Source organism: Cygnus olor, chromosome 3 (genome assembly GCF_009769625.2).
Source record: "Cygnus olor isolate bCygOlo1 chromosome 3, bCygOlo1.pri.v2, whole genome shotgun sequence".
NCBI classification, from domain to species: Eukaryota; Metazoa; Chordata; class Aves; order Anseriformes; family Anatidae; genus Cygnus; species Cygnus olor.
Genome location: NC_049171.1, coordinates 23558646 through 23575247, shown reverse-complemented (window position 1 = coordinate 23575247; position 16602 = coordinate 23558646). Strand labels below are relative to the sequence as shown.

At 35.6% G+C, this 16602-nt stretch overlaps 1 protein-coding gene and 1 long non-coding RNA gene across 5 annotated transcripts in view; one reads left to right on the top strand and one right to left on the bottom strand.

The window, feature by feature from the left end:
- Window positions 1–16602, top strand: part of CSMD1 (CUB and Sushi multiple domains 1) — a 1148093-nt gene that overhangs the window by 742319 nt on the left and 389172 nt on the right. The gene's annotated exons all lie outside the window — the stretch shown is intronic.
- LOC121067241 lies at window positions 3965–9222 on the bottom strand. The gene is made up of 3 exons (XR_005818194.1): window positions 9096–9222; window positions 4273–4314; window positions 3965–4123 (listed from the first exon to the last, which is right to left on the bottom strand). It is a non-coding gene; the product is annotated as an uncharacterized LOC121067241 (long non-coding RNA).

The following is a 16602-nucleotide window of genomic DNA, read 5'->3' as shown; positions in this document are numbered from 1 at the left end:
TTTTAAAGTTTAACACCAGCTGCATAGTTCGTGCACATTGAATATGCATTAAGATCCCAGTTTTTTAAATCCATGTCAGGGAAAAATATCAGTTTGATAGAAGGTCTCACACTATTCTACTTTTTCAGAATTTGTTCTTTATATTGTGAAACATTGGAAAATAATTTAAACAGGGTTGGCATAACACCTTGCTGTCAGTTGTTAGCCTGTCACACTGGAACATATCTATTCTTGCGTGTGTTCTGAGCAGAACTGCAAAGCGCTGGTGACAGATACGTTTGGGACTGGAGAGTTTTGTTAGGTGACAGCCAATTTATCAGCTTCAGACCAGTTTGAGTGCACTACTCCTTCTTCACTTGGAAGAAAGAAAGTAAAAAATATTACCCAGTGCTTGAAAAATGTATCAATTTCTTCAAAAAAGTGTATTGAAGAGCTTGAAATATTTTTGAAAGGGTCAAAAAACAAACAAACAAAAGAAAACAACTAATACTGAAATGAATGCATTGGGTTCTATTTGAAAGGAAAGGACTAGCTGGTGATTTAGAGGGGAAAAATTATTCAACATGATGTGTCCTTCCACTGAAATGGCAGTGGAGAAGCTGTACTGTGGAGATTGTACAGTTCTTTAAAAAATAATAATTAAAAAAAAAATCAAATACATTACATGTATATATAAATAGAAAGAACAATCCAGAAAAACTCCAAAATGCCTGGTTATACATCTGCATACTTGAATAAGAATTGACTGTAAGTGTGATGCTCTGGTCATAGGTATATTTCTATCATATGAACCATCTGAACTCAGAGAAGAGGGACAAGATCACTTTGCCATATATCAAAGTAATTAAGGTTTTAATGTGCATGATGGTGATCAAAAATGTTTAATTCTAAAAAGTTTTAATCTATCAGGAAATTCATATCCATCAGTCCATATTGTTCTGCTAATGCAAGCATTTATTTGATTTCTGTCACCTCACCGTCACAACATTTTCTGCTTCAGGCTCCTAACATGAAAGAAATGTTATTGCATAAGCAAAAGAGATGTGTGAAAAATGTATGCATATCTTCCCTAGTTTAATGCTTTTGAACTGAACTCTGATGCTCAGTGTCTCTGCTAGAAGAGCTATAAAGTCAATGAATTATCAAATTAACAAGAGCAAAAAAAACAGTATGGTTTCTCAAAACTTACATTTCATGTGGCATATATTATTTTATTCAGTATACTTTTTATTGCCACATCAGTTTTTTCTTCATGTTTTTGACAGGGAAACTGTTTTGTACTGAGAAGTCATGTTTCTTTCTTAACTCTACCAGGCCTAATTTCAGAAGTCTGAAAATGCACCTGCAGTACAAAATAACAGAGATTAAAATAAACTCCTTTGTCTTATTATGTTAAGATTAAAGTATAGCATGAAGCAAGACCTCCCTACTTGGATATTACTCTAAGTATTTATCAATTTGATTGATTCCTGTTGCTATAAAGGCAGAACATGCCTTGATTTTCAGCCAGGTTTGCTGTAAAACATTTTTTCTGTTTTTCGATGCTTCACTTCTTATTCTCCCATTGCTGCTTGTAAGTACTGCATCTGAGTTAATTGTCTTCATAGCAGTGTGTATGGTGTTTAGATTTTTGCCCAAAACAGTGTTGATGATACACCAACGTTTCAGCTATTGCTGAGCAGTACTTGTATAGTTTCAAGATGTTCTTTTTTTTCTCACTTTTTTTTTCCTCACACTGACACACACACCACACCACGCCCCCAGCAAGTAGACTGGGGGTGGACACATTTGGGACAGATGACCTGAATTGGCTGAAGGGATATTCCATGTCCTATAACATCATGCTCAGCAATAAAAACTGGAGGTAGTCTTTGCAAGGTAGCTTCCAAACTGGCTGGGTTCTGGTCTGCTGGTGGGAGGTAGTGAGTAATTACCTTTTCATCACTTTTTTCCTTTTTTTTTCTTTTCTTTTCTTTTTTTTTTTTTTTTCTTCCCTCCCTTCACCTATTATACTATCTTTATCTCAACCCACATTTGTTTACTCATTTTCACTCTTCCAGTTCTCTCCCCCATCTTTCTGGGAGGGAAGTGGAGTGAGTGAGTGGCTGGTGGATGCTTAGTTGCTGGCAAGGGTCAGCCTTCCAATATTTAGAACCATTTCATTAACCAAATCCTAATTCTTTTACCAAATTAATAGTCTCCTCTAAATCTCTTTGCTCCTTCCATTCTATAGCCCTGTTGTCACATCATGTTTTTCCTCTAAATTGTTACCCAGTCATTTCTCAGTCCTAGACTCTGCCCATAGAGTGCCAGTCTTCCTCTGTCTCTTACTTCATTACTCCCATCCATTAGTCTCTCTTCTTCCCTATTTCTCTTCCCAGATCTCATATATGCACTCTGCATGCTGTTTGCCATTCTGCTCCCTAGCTATCTCCCTAGCACTCTATCCCTTGCTAGTGCCTTTCTTCTTCAACCCATTTTTTTTCCTCTCTTTCTTGTCAAACTTTACTCTTACTTTCAAACTTCTTGGCAGATATCTTTAAATCCAGCTTTGTTTCCTCTATATTTGAACTGGGCAACTGGCTTCTCTTCTCAGGGTAGGTCTGATAAAAGGAGAGTGAATTGTACAGGAAAGACCAGCTCTCGGCTTAGTATGCAGGACTGGATTTTCATTGGTCTACAAGTGGAGAGTACTACAGCAATAGCACACTTCAGAATCTTTTAGGTTTTGTTAAATTTGACATTTATTTGGGATGTACTTGCTAAAAACTGTTTCTGTAGATCACCTTGAATTATTGTTTCCCAAAGGCCTCCCACTTGGCCGTTTCTAGTAGGTTTTGGAAGTGCAAAAAGCACATCCTTGACATAAAGGTAACTTTTGCAACAAACGTAAGTTTACTCCTTTGATGTATGGGGGTGCTAATGCCTTCCATGGAAAAGGTCATCTTCATTCTTTTTTGGTGTGGGAAACTGGATTTTTTCCATGGCTCTATCAGAAAAGAATTAGATGAACAGAGAATAATAATTTCTATTTAATAGTATTTTAAATAAATCCAAGGCATACACCTGAAAATCTAAGTCCTAACAGCCAGTGTTTTATAAAGATACATACAAATGAAGGAAGAATTTTTAAAAAAGACAGTCCTGAGCAGCTTAAAAACAGTTGAAACCAGCTGCCTTGCATATTAATAAATATTTGTCATTTGTTGTTGTTTTGCCATCCATTTAAGTTCCTTCCTTCCCTAAAATTTATAATTAGACATTACTACTTTAGGCTTTGGAGATACATTATGCAACCTCACTGTTAAACTCCTGAAATATTCAGCAAAAGTGTCGCAGACATTTATCAGCTAAAGGTGTGGAAACTCAAAATTCAATATTTGAGGAAACTAATATAGTGTATACAGAGAACAGAAGGAACAAAGGAAAAACTGTATACTTCCTTGGATGTTTTTCTTTGGAATATAACAAAAGAAAAGGTAAAATCAGAATATAAATTAAAAAAAAAAAAAAAAGAATAAAATGTAATGGATATCTTTAGTTTGCAATGTAAAAGACAAAAACAGTGTTTACATCACATACTGATTTTACATAACCACATGTCAATGTAAATATAAAAGCTTTCATATGGGTATAATATTCACAAATATCTGCACAACCATTTTTACAAGCTTAAAAAAAAAAAAGCTTAAAAAAAAGTTTAAAAACTTAAAAAGCCTTCTTTGTCCCTAGTAAAGAGGAGAGTCTAAAGCAGAAATATTTTATTTAGACATATATTACAGAAATTCATTACCAGAGGTTTTTAACTAATGGTCTTAAAAAAAAAAAAAAAAAAAAAAGAAAGAAAATAAAAGAAAAAAGCCATGTCAGTTTCTATTTCACAGTGTTTTAACTAGGAAAAAAGCTGACATAAAAACTTAATTATAAAGACTTGAATGGTTGTACAGTTTTTAGAATTCCCCATAGATAAAGGGTTTCACACCATTACCTGTAGCTGCTTAACTGAGGAAACGTAACAACTTTGCATGCAAACGAAAGAGGGCACTTGGGACCTCCTGAAACTATATACATGCAATATCAGTGCAAAATATGTGACCCTTGCTTCTCATGAATTATGCCCTCACTGTAACAAAACAGAGAAGAACAGACTCAACCTTTCAGTTTAGTGGTAGTAGCATCAAAAATACACAGCATGTTTGCAACAGAGGAAAAAAAAAAAAACAGGTAGAATGATAGTTTGAAGAAAACAGTACTGACAGCAAGAATTCTTACCTTAAGTGTATGTGTCTTTATTCTTCACAAGGTATAGCATGTCTGCTGAGAAAGATGACATAAGAGAAGAAAAATATTAATCAAGTTTTTAAGACTAACAACAAATGTTATGGTACACATCCATATTTTTGACAGTTCCTTAGCAAAGTCTTTGTTGTTCCTCTCGGAAAAGAAAAAGGTCAGCAAAATTTATTGTATAATATGAACAATTCCGATTGCTTCGCTAAAGATCTATTCAGCAGGGGAAAGCAAAGTGATTGCTATTTTATGACAATCGTGTAATGGATTCACGTTTTAAATATATAAGGAGTAATAAATGTTATAAAAAAGGGAGATAAAAATACCTGATAGTAGATTCCTTTCACGGAATTTAAAAGAGCAAAGGTGATTTGAAATCTCTCCTATTAATGGTATTTGGATTAAAAAGATGAATTAGCATAATGGTAAATTAACCTTGTGATGAATCAAGAGTTGCTAAGGCCTCTGTGATAATATATCAGGATTATAGAGCTCAAATGGTTGTAGTGATGTGTACTACAGTTACACTTTACTACTTCTCATCAGACTGAAATTTCCCACCTATGACTGTACTGTCCCATGGAATATAGGTCATTATGGGGTGATACTTTTGTTTTTCTTGCATAAACTGTTCCAGTCGCTACAAAGATATTTATTTAAAAACATTGTGGAGACAGAGGAAAGGCTTAGTTGCCCTTCCTCATGGGAGAATGCCCTAACCAGCAGGCTAGAGCCATTTGGTTCTTATTTTCTGACTTAGTGGTAAGAAATAGAAAAGGTTTCGAAAAAAAAAAAAAAACTCTTTCAAAAAGAACACTTTCAAAGGCCTGAATTTTAGTTGAGTCCAGAACTGGACTTCTAAAGTCTGCATTAGGATGTACACATTTATAATTCAGATGATAGATGTGTATAGTCTATTTCTTTGTGTCAAGTGTCAGAGATAGCTGGAAAGCTAACTCCAGTTCAGAACTGTGGGGCTCTGAGTCTTCATCCAGCTGACTTGGAGTGCTGGCATCATGGTACGTATCTCTGCAAAAGGTTTTACAGACATACTTTATCCAATAGAAAGGTAAATGATAAGTGCTTTATAATAAACTGTGGACAGCAATATTCAAGGAAAACTGTAGCCTTTCTCTAAAAAAAAAAAAAAAAAAAAAAGTTAGTAAAGTCAGTTTGATTTTGAAATGTCCCTGGTATAAATCCAAGCCAGCTCTTTCCTATTTTATTTTACGCATGCATCAAAACAAAAGCTGAATTTAGAAGTAGGAGTATCAAAATTAGTTAAAACTTTCTTCACAGTACCTGACTTAAAACTTATTTTGTCAGAATTCTTTTTCATCTTGCTAAAATGCTCATGCAGAGAGCACAATGATGTAAATAAATGAATTTAGAATGGTTATGCATTCCTTTTTTAGCATCGTCTTGGGTATGAGGACCCCTGTTATCTTGTTCTATGTGCTAAAATTCAGTAAGAAACATTGGTGGGAAACACAAGCCAACTCTTCGTGCTGATCAGAAATGTCTCATTATAAAACCGCTGTAACCAGCTCTGCTGTGCCCTCCAGGTCATAACACTGACAGTCAGGGTGAAGACTAAGCTCTGTAGCAAACAACTAGGACAGCGCAGACTTCTTGCAATTTCTGAGAAACAGAAACTGGTTTTAAGTCTTGCCGTATATGGTAAGACTACATTTCTTGGCAAAGATAACTGAAGCTTAACAGTTTTTCTACACTCTGATAAGCATAGATTGAAATGGATCTAGAGGTTAATTATGAGTTACTTCATATTTCTTCCTGGCTGTACACTTCTAAAGGCACTCTATTAGAGGTGCAAGAATATGAAACATTTCATTTCATCACATGGGTTACTTTAAACAGGCTGTTTTGAAGAAGGGGTATGTTTTTTAAGTAGAATTAAGTTTGAAATTATTTGTTACTTTTTTTTTTTTTTTCCCTTGGTGGCTAATAAATGTTTCCCCTTGGTCTCATCACACACAAAGCTGCATGGGAAAGTGATTACAAGTACCCTGATTAAAATCTGTTCTTTTTTTTTTTTTTTTTTTTTGTAGGAGTTAATTTCTTTCATTGGCTGAAACAACTTGCTGTTGTCTGTTTTGTGCCTCTCTATTGGATGTGGAGTAGTTCTTCAATAGACCACCTTAGAGAGCTCCTTTCCACAGTAGTCTCTCACATTCTCTTTCAGATGTAGCATAATCTAAACTGGGCAGGAGAAAGCTCTTGGCTGTGTGAAGTATGTGAACAATGCTCATATTTGCTTCAAGAAAGTGCCCTTCTAACTCCAGGATATTCATGACAGTACTTCTGAGGTTGAGTAGAAATCTTAGCCTACTTGTGCCAGAACTACTTGGCTATGGTTTAATTAAATGAGATACTATCTTGCACACTGACTGGCTTAGTTGCTTTAGTGTCTTAATAATGAAATATGACAAGATGTGTTTCATCCATTACCAGGAACTCTTTTATCCGTGAACTCTGTTCAAGCCAATATGGATCCTATGGCTTAACTTGGTTATAGTCCTGTGCATAAGCCCTAAACAATTCCTTAAGTCCCTCAGATAAGTAGGTAAAAAAAAAAGAGAAATTAAAAATATGACTTGTTATTTTCAATAACAGTAATATTTTTTTACAAATCTCCTGTTATATCATTTTTGGAATTTCAGTATTTCCTCTGAAAAACCATGAAAAGCCCACACCAAAGCAGTTACGGTTTGCAGCTTTACAAGGCAGTGAGACAAGAGTCGAGTGCAATAACAAGGCAGCTGTAAGCAATGACTGCACCAACAAGGAGTTGAGATAGAGGGCAGCGAGTCTATGTCAGAATGAGAGGTCCAAGACGGGCACAGACGCAGCTGCTGCACAGGAGTTCGTGGTTATCTATTGGCCAAGGAATATTGCCTAGCCTGCCTTAGCTAAAGTTTTTGAATAGCCAGACATTGTGTTTGGCATAGCATAAGCAGACCTTTAACAGCCCCTAGCTATACTACAAGTGATCATCTACTGTTTCTGCCTTTCCCAATTTTGCTTTCTTTATGCATAAAGACATTTATGCAGGGCTGCTTTTTTGTTCAGTTTGTTTCTTTTCTTCCAAGAATCTTGCATCTCTCGGAAAACCATTGCTGAATGAACACTGAGAAATACATAGTATGAGAGACTTACAGGAAAATCCTCTTCAGTATATACTAGACAAATAGAAGAAAATGTGTGCTGCATAAAAAGGGCTTAAAACTGTATTTTATGAGTTTCAAAGAAAGAAGACATGCCCAATACAGTCTTCTAATCTTTTTGATGCCTTCTCTTAGATTAATGAAGGAAGAGTAATTGAATGCAATTATCAGAAAGTCATGAAGAAACAATAAAGAATTCTTTATCTTAATTCAGTAAGGGCTTAAATAGCTACATGGTAAAGAAATTTACTTTTTCTTCTCTCCTCCCTGCTCCCCCCATAAGTTAGTTTGGAGGCTTCCCTAGGTGTTTGTCAACGTGAAAATTATGTTAACAAGAAAGTTAAATTTTGTTAGTTTTAAAGCTGTAAAATACCAAATCAAAAAGAAAGTGAATTTTGGTGGTGTTTGTTTTTCCTCTGGGTAATGTACCTTCCTTTAATTATCATGTCCAATTTTAGGCCAAAGAGATACCCTTCAGGTATCTCTTAGAAAAAATGCAAGAATGGGTACACCATAGTAAAGGTCACTTGTAACTGATAGAAACATTTTAAACACCCAGAGCTCTGAAGAGAAGTTACTGTTTTGTTGCGCTCTCTCTCTATGTGTATACATAATATGTAAATTACCATTTGTTATATAGAATTTATATAAATTATGGCATATTGATATATTATCTATTTATATAATATATGCATATAAAACTGTAACATATTCTTAGTAGATCAAATCATTCTATATTTAAACATATAGTGATTAGTAACTTCTATTCCCTGCATCACTGTTGATACTATAGGCCATACATAGTACCTGTATTTCAGATTTTAGGATACAGTATCATTTTAAAAAAACATTTGATCACTAGTCATTTAAATATGCATAGTTTGTGCAGTAAGATTATGATCAAATGATTTTATTTAGCAGTGACTTTAGTGAGAATCTGCTGTTCAAAATCTGTTACATGAAATAGACGTGCTGCATGACTTGGCTTTATTGTCCCCGTATCTTTAGTGTTAAGTTTATATTTGAGAGAATTACCTGTAAAGAGTTTGGGAGTTTAAATTCAGATATGTTCTGAATAAGCTAGATGTGCTCAGTGAGAGTTTGTATTTTTGCAGTATAATGCTAAAAATCTAGCAAGCTATTTTACTGAAAGGTGAATTGTGAGAAGATCTCTATACTTCGATACTTCATCTGTTACCTGTGTTCAGTCATTGAAAACGGTGAGTTTATTTAAATTGAAAAACTATTTTCCTGCTTTTGGAGCCATGAAAAGTTTTGATCTATGTAATGTGTGGGTGATGTCAGGGTGTAGCCAGTCACTGGTCACTATCTGCCTCAGCAAGGCCTTGGCTCCAACAGCCAGTGTTTGAGCAAGGCAATGGCTGGACTGCAGGCGGTGTGTGTGTGAGGGGTCGAAGCACATTGTCACACACATTCATGCACATTTTATTACAGAAAAATATGTAACTGCTATCATTTCAAAATGACATGAAATCATAGAGCTCTGCGGGAGGTTTAGTGCATTTCTATGGAGCAGAACTGTTTCTGTTGTATTTTTGCAATTAATGTAGAGAAACCAAAATCAAATGAGACCAGTGTGGGTAATAAAATCTCTCCTACCTGTGCATTAGCTCAGTAACATTCCTCCTCTGAAAGACATGTTCTAGAGGTGCTGAAATAAAAAAGAGACAATTCTGAAATTGAGGATCAGTGTATAACATTGAGTGAAGGTCACAAAGCTCTCCCTTTTCATGGTCAATGATACTTCCAGATAAAGATAATGATGTGAGCCTGTAAGAAACAGCAGTGATACTTTTTAATCTGAAGCAGTACAGTCAAAACGGCAGAGGAAAACTATTGTCAAGTGATAAGCTGCTAGGATAATTTGTGGCTGCCTTTGATGAGCCCATTTTAAACCTTCTTGAAAAGTGCGCCCCAAAACAGGGTCTCTTTCACCTTTGAATGGAGGACTGGGATAGCACATTCTCCCACTTAATGTCTGGTTTTAGTTACTGGTTTGAAGCTGGAGGTCAGAGGCATGGTTTTACCTCTTTCTGATTCCTTAATATGTAGATAGTGCTTGTACCTAAACTATTTAGGTGCTGTGTTCCTTAACAAGATGACACCTAGTATGGAGCAGAATGTCTTTGCTTCCTCCTTTCCGTTTGCCTAGAGTACTGATGTAGAATAAGATAATAAGCTCAGATATTTTTCTGCTCAATTTCTCAAAAAACACGGAACAACAAATCTTAATGCCATTCTGCTAAATAGTGCTAATTTCTGCTCTTAAATAGCAGTCAGTTTTGATTTCTTAACACTGGATCTACAACAAATAATGTTTTTCTATTAAGGTTGATTGTTCTAGTTATATAAACTGTATTAACATAATTAAAGCAATACTCTAGTAATTAGCCCTAATTTATTCAATTTAAATAAAATTCAAATTGCCCACTTTTAAGTACATTGCCCATTTCCAAGAAATAAAACATACATTCATGCATGTTTTATTTCAACTTCCCTTATTTGCAATATAGGATGAATAGATATATGTTTTAAGTATTATGCAAACATAAATGTGCCAAAAGTTATGCGATTAGAAGCTGCATTTAGAATAAAACTGAATTTACTCCCCTTGTTATTAATAAGTAGTTTATGTTTTAATTCAACAAGTGCTGAGTATATAGCTGAGGGTCTATTATAAATCCAGAACAACAAATAACAGGAGGAAAAAAAAACGTAAGGAAGAAGAAGAGCAAACATAGCTTAAAACATCAATTAAAAGATAGCATGAGCACACTCTCCTTACATTCCACTTGCCATCTATTTGCTGGTTAGCTAGATGAAAAAACATGCTAAACCCCTTTTTCCTCAGAGATGTAAAAGGTACTAAGATCACAATAAACCACAGACAGCAATGACTGGACTTTTGACACATATCACTACTCAGTGGATTTACAAATTTTAGAAACTTTGGCTCATCTCTAAGAAAGCTCTTATCCCTAGAGAAATCTCCTAAATGTCTAAAAGCTGAAGTCTAAATTCACCCAGCAAACTTTGAAACTGGAGGAAAATTAGTCACCATCCCAGATCATAGCTTTAGTTGAAAATCCTTGCTTTAATTAGTCTGGACCCAGGAACATGCTCACACAGTGATACTGCTTTCAGGATCTGAATTATTATTTGAAGATTATTATCTGTGCCATACACGGTGGTATATAATGTGCCTTTAGAACTGCTTTGGATAACCACACAATACAGGATTGCAGGGTGTAAATCTACTGTAAGCAACCAGACAAAGAAAAATGTCTAACCTTTGAAAAGGATCCTTGATGACATTCCAAATTCATTACTACATACCTTTTTTTTTTTTTTTTTTTTCTATTATTCTGTCCATAGAGGGTTTCATTGTGTAGTGTTACATGACAGCAACCCTAGACATGTCTTCTTTTACCTTTTGTCATAAAGTATGAGAATTATAATCTTGAATGTAGAGAATGTAAATGCACATCACAGGGTAATAGTAATTTTTAAGAAACAAAAAGAAAAAAGATAATTTTAAAAAATCACATCTGAATTAAATTCAATTCTGTATTGCCAAAAATCTTTACAATTCACAGTACTTATCACATTACTGACTTTGTACAAATTCTGCAAGAACAAAGTTTTCAGACTTTCTGAGTCTGGACTTGTCCTGACCTGCCTGGAGCTGGGTTTCAGCTTTTTTTAGCTGAAACAGTAGTTGTCTACTGACCAGGTAACTGTTGCCTAAACTGCTTTGTTTTCATTTTACTTTGTAGGACTGTGTGATGTATGATTGTTACACTATTTTTGATATCCTGTAAGTAACTGGTAACTTGGCAGTGGAAGGGTAAGCCTAATATGTAACACAAGGGAGAAAGGTAAGTATGTATAACAAGGGCAGATTCACTAAAGACAAATCACACTTGACAACTTTGGTTTGAGTTCACATAGACCTTAAAGATCACCTAGTTCCAAACCCCCTGCCACGGACAGGGATGCTACCCACTAGATCAGGTTGTCCAGGACCTCATCCAACCTGACCTTGAACACCTCCAGGGATGGGGCAACCACAACTTCTCTGGGCAACCTGTTCCAGTGCCTTTCCATCCTCATGGTGAACAATTTCTTGCTAATATCTAATCTAAACCTACCCTCTTTTAGCTCAAAACCACTACCACTTGTCCTATCACTCCCTGACAGAGTCCCTCCCCAGCTTTCCTGTAGGCCCCGTTTAGGTACTGGAAGGCCACTATAGGGACTCCCCCGAGCCTTCTCTTCTCCAGGCTAAATGACCCCAACTTTCTCAGCTTGTCTTTGTAGGAGTGGTGCTACAGCCCTCTCATCATCTTAATTGTTACACACAAAGCTTCTGTTCTTCATAGGCATGAGTTATTGTTTGATATTTTTGTCGTATAGTTCCTCAACAAAGAAACAGAAATAGACTGTTATCTGTTTTGTGAATCCATGGTTTGAGATAAACAAATACTTTTTGGCCTGTGTACTGATTTATTCAGTGGCGGTGAAATACTGTTTATTTGCTTCCTAAATTTCAAAGAGGAGGTGCAGAATGTAGCTACAGTAAGCTCTTGGGTTTGTAAACTGGTCATATGTATTCTAACTGTACATATTGTTTGTCACAGTTATTGTAGGAGTTGGGATTGCCAAATAAAAAATTAACTCACTATGCCTATTAAAAACATTCCATTATTCTTACCAATTCTTCTTCTATGTAATATTATGAACTTCATTCATAATACCTGGCCTTTTTAGATGAGAAGTTTGAAGGGTTATTAGTAGTAGAGGTAACACCTTGTTCAGAAATGCTAAAAGCATTGATTAAATCAGATGCATAATCTTCTCGCTTTTAGCTTGCTATGCCACTTCCTGAAGCAGAACAAATGACTATTTTATTCTTTCCTCTTTTCCCTTTGCCATACACCATAAATATAAGCTTCCCAAAGACCTGGCACGCAGGAAAAGACTGCTAAATGTGTGTCTCTATATACAATGTCTGGAGGAGCAGTAGCAGGAGATTTATGGAATGTGATTAAAATATGATGCAAACTGAATATCCTTGAATATTAAGCCATAAAAACAAATAGCAAACAGATATCCAGAGAAAGAGTAACTGTTAGTCATTAATACTTTGTGGCTTTGGTTAATTTAGTTTTAAGACATGCAATAGAGATTTTTTTTTCCTGTTAACCAAATAAAACACAGAACCAAATAAAACATAGAAACACTTCTGACAAATATTTTCAGTATTTTAACTTCTTTGCTAATTTATGAAAAGTCTGACTTCTTTTGCTTATTACAGGGATATATATATATATTTCTAAATGCTCATGATAGATTTATGGAACCGATTTCAATAAAAAACCTGAATAGGATTTTTTTTTTTTTTTTCTCCTGCTGGACGCTTACTTTGTTGTATATAAAGGTTTCTTTTTCTGTTATGTTTTACAGGTGCATGATGCCTAAAACATTTGTTTCCTCGCACCATGTAAAAAGTACATTTTTGTGAAAAAAAAATATATATGGAGTTAACATACTCTGTTTTCATAAATATTTGTTTCATTTATTTCATGTGTTTACTGTTGTCTACCTTTACATTTTTTTCCAGTCATTAAAAGTTATCACTTCCACAGTGAAGTACTGCTAAAACAATTATAGAGATGTAAAGTATATTTATTTAGAAATCAAAGACTTGAGCGTAGCTCATAATAAATAAATAAATAAATAGATCTCGGTTTGTTTAAAACAACATACTTGCTTTCTGGTAACCACGGCAGTGGTGTAAGCATTGCAAAACTTTCCATAACACTTGGGAAAGTACTTCTGTAAGCAGATAGAACTGTATCACTGCTGTAGCCCATAAGTTCTGATTTCTTTTAAAATTCTACTCATAAATTCTTCAACAAATAGGCTCAGAGACAAGTAGACTGAAAAACAGCTTCAGGCTTTTCAGTGGTGAGGCCTGGAAGCTAATTTTCTAACATGAATTATACAGTTGGTGGCTGTGGCAGCCTGAAGAAAAAAGAACCATGCCATGTTTAAGTACACAGTATACCTGGCAGCCAAAAGGTCCAACCGTACCCTGGGGTGCATCAGGCACGGCATTGCTACCCGGTTGAGGGAAGTGATTGTCCCGCTCTGCTCTGTGCTGGTGTGGCCTCACCTCAAGTACTGTGTGCAGTTTTGGGCGCCACAGTATAAAAAGGACATAAAACTATTAGGGAGTGTCCAAAGGAGAACTACAAAGATGGTGAAGGGTCCAGAGGGCAAGACATATGAGGAGCAGCTGAGGTCCCTTGATTTGTTCATCCCAGAGCAGAGCAGGCTGAGGGGAGGCCTCATGGCAGCCTGCAGCTCCCTCATGAGGGGAGTGGAGGGGCAGGCGCTGAGCTCTGCTGTCTGGGGACAGCGACAGGATCCGAGGGAATGGCATGGAGCTGGGACAGGGGAGGGTCAGGCTGGGTGACAGGAAAAGGTTCTTCACCAAGAGAGTGGTTGGGCACTGGGACAGGCTCCCCAGGGCAGTGGTCACGGCACCGAGACTGACAGAGTTCAAGAAGTGTTTGGACAATACTCTCAGACATAGGGTCCAATATTCAGGTGGTCCCATGCAGACCCACGAGTTGAACTCAGTGATCCATGTGGGTCCCTTCCAACTCAGGATATTCTATGATTCTATGATTCTATGTTCATACTCAGCATAAGACATTTGTTTTTTAGGCTTTGTATGCTAATTTATTGCTACCTCTGGAATATACAGTCCTACACAGCATGAGACACTCTTGCCTTGCCTGGCTGGGGTAGGAAAATGAGAATCAGAAAACAGATTTAAACAGCTTTCTAAAACATAACAATCACATAGATATTGCTTGTTCTTTCTAAACCCATATCCTCCTTCCATATTTAAGTACTAATGTGTTGAAGAGTCTGAGTTTGTGCAGATGTAGGAGTTCTCACGTGGTAGCTTAAAAGCTGTTCCCAGTATCTTCAAAAGCAAATGGTATTATATCAGGGTTTGGTGTAGATGTCAATCAACCACCATTTCGTTCCTCTTCTGTGGCTCTGGATAAGCTAACTGACAATCCTTTATTTTAGAAAATATTATTCTTTTTTAACAACTTATTCCTTTTTTTTTTTTTTTTTTTTTTTTTTTTTTTAAGATTCCAAAAGGCCTAATGGGCAAGATATTAAAATATGAATACGTAGCTGTTTTTGCATTCATAAATCTCTGAAATACTCACATCACTTAAAACTTCAAAACCAAACTTTAAGATTCAATTTCAGATGTCTAGATTTTGAAAAGAGTGATTTTTCATGTCACTTACCAATATAAATATGCATTTGTATGATAATGAACAGTATATTGATGTTTTCCCTGCTCACAGGACAAGATACTATAATAAAAATGATTACTAACTAGCAGCAAGAGTTTCTCAACCACTGCAGGTAGCAATTTGATCTTGATAGATGCCTCCTCCTCAATAAGGTTACTGCAACAAAGTTTTCAATGCACTTCATTATTTCAGATATCTGTTTCACAATTTTGCACTTAACTTCTAAATGCATTTTTTGTTATTGTTTTGTTTTGTTGTGAAATAGCATTTACCACTCACCTAGAATAGTTTCTGATTTGACGTTTTTTTTTTTTGTCTAAATAAGTGTATATTGTTGGAATAATATTTCACCTAAAAGTATTAACCTAACTGACACATTAAAAACTGCTTTTGTTTGTTTGTTTTGGCATAGACTATTGAGTTGTCTCAGGACAAAAATATCAGAAGAATAATTTAAAGAAAATTATAGGCTAAAAAATTAATGTTTGTGACCTTAGAAAATGTAGTTGTTCAAAACTTCTCCTATGAAATAAAACTACTGCATCAAAAAGATTTTCATGTTTCCACATCCTGAATAGAACATAAGCAAAATTACAGACCACAAACCCCGTTGCTGCTGCCAAACTAGCAATCTCTGTCATCAGAACTGGTTGCAACAGAGTTTGTCAATAAAGTTATATAGCCAGGTAATGTGCTGTTGTGTATTCTATATTGCAACATTTAACTCAGAAAAAGAAATTGTGAGTAGAACTATATTCTAGAGCTATTCTTCTCTTTCTCTTTTTCCTCATGCAGAAAGCAGTCATCTCAGTTCAGCTAGATAAACCCAGAAACAGCAGAACTAGCAGTTAGCACTGCAATGAGGTTTTGATAGCTTTTATTGGTTTTAGCTTACATAATGTAAGTGCTCAACTAGACTTTGATTCCTAGAATTTGTGACAAGTTTTATAATTTGCTCAGATACTAAGCAATGTGAAAGAAAAAGTTCTGGAATATCTCTTATCTGAGTGTATCGTAGCAGTGGAAGCAAAAGGACGAAAAAGGACTCTGAGATTCACAAATGCAAGTCCTGGACTCTTCTACTGGTGCAGCAGACAGTGGTTCATAAATTTTATATCATTACTGCATACAGAATTTCTCTGTGAAGCTTGGAGAGACCGTACAAAGAAAGTGGACTAGAATTGAGATTAGGACTGAATAAAATGACAAATTTTATAGGTAGGCATGCAGAAATATAATTGGTTACACATTCATTCATCATGTAATTTTTCATAGTGTGACTTACATCAGTAGTAACTCTGAAAAGAAAGACTATAGTTGTGGAAAATGGGTGTATTTTCAAAAGACTAAGCCCCTCCCTTATAGGCAGGGAGGAAAAAGTTCAGCATGATCAATTGAGAGAGGAAAGGAATTTATTTTTTGGACTTTTCAGGACTTTATTCAAGAATAAATTCTATTTCAATTTTTCTAATTACTTCTCAAACCACAATTAAAATCAATTGGAGTTCCTAGCCCCAAATACCTACAAAGTAACCCATAAAAATCCTACTTGTATAATTTCACTTTAATGTTTTACCTTAAGTGCAGAACACAGCATTGAAACTTAAAGTACTGCAATGCAAATTCTTTTTTAATGAGGAATCAAGACATCAGTGTTGTGTAAGAATTTTAGTTGTTGTGGCGGGTTAACCAACTAAGGACCAAATTCCCATGCAGCTGCTCACTCACTTCTCTTCCTCAGTGGGACTGGGGGAGAA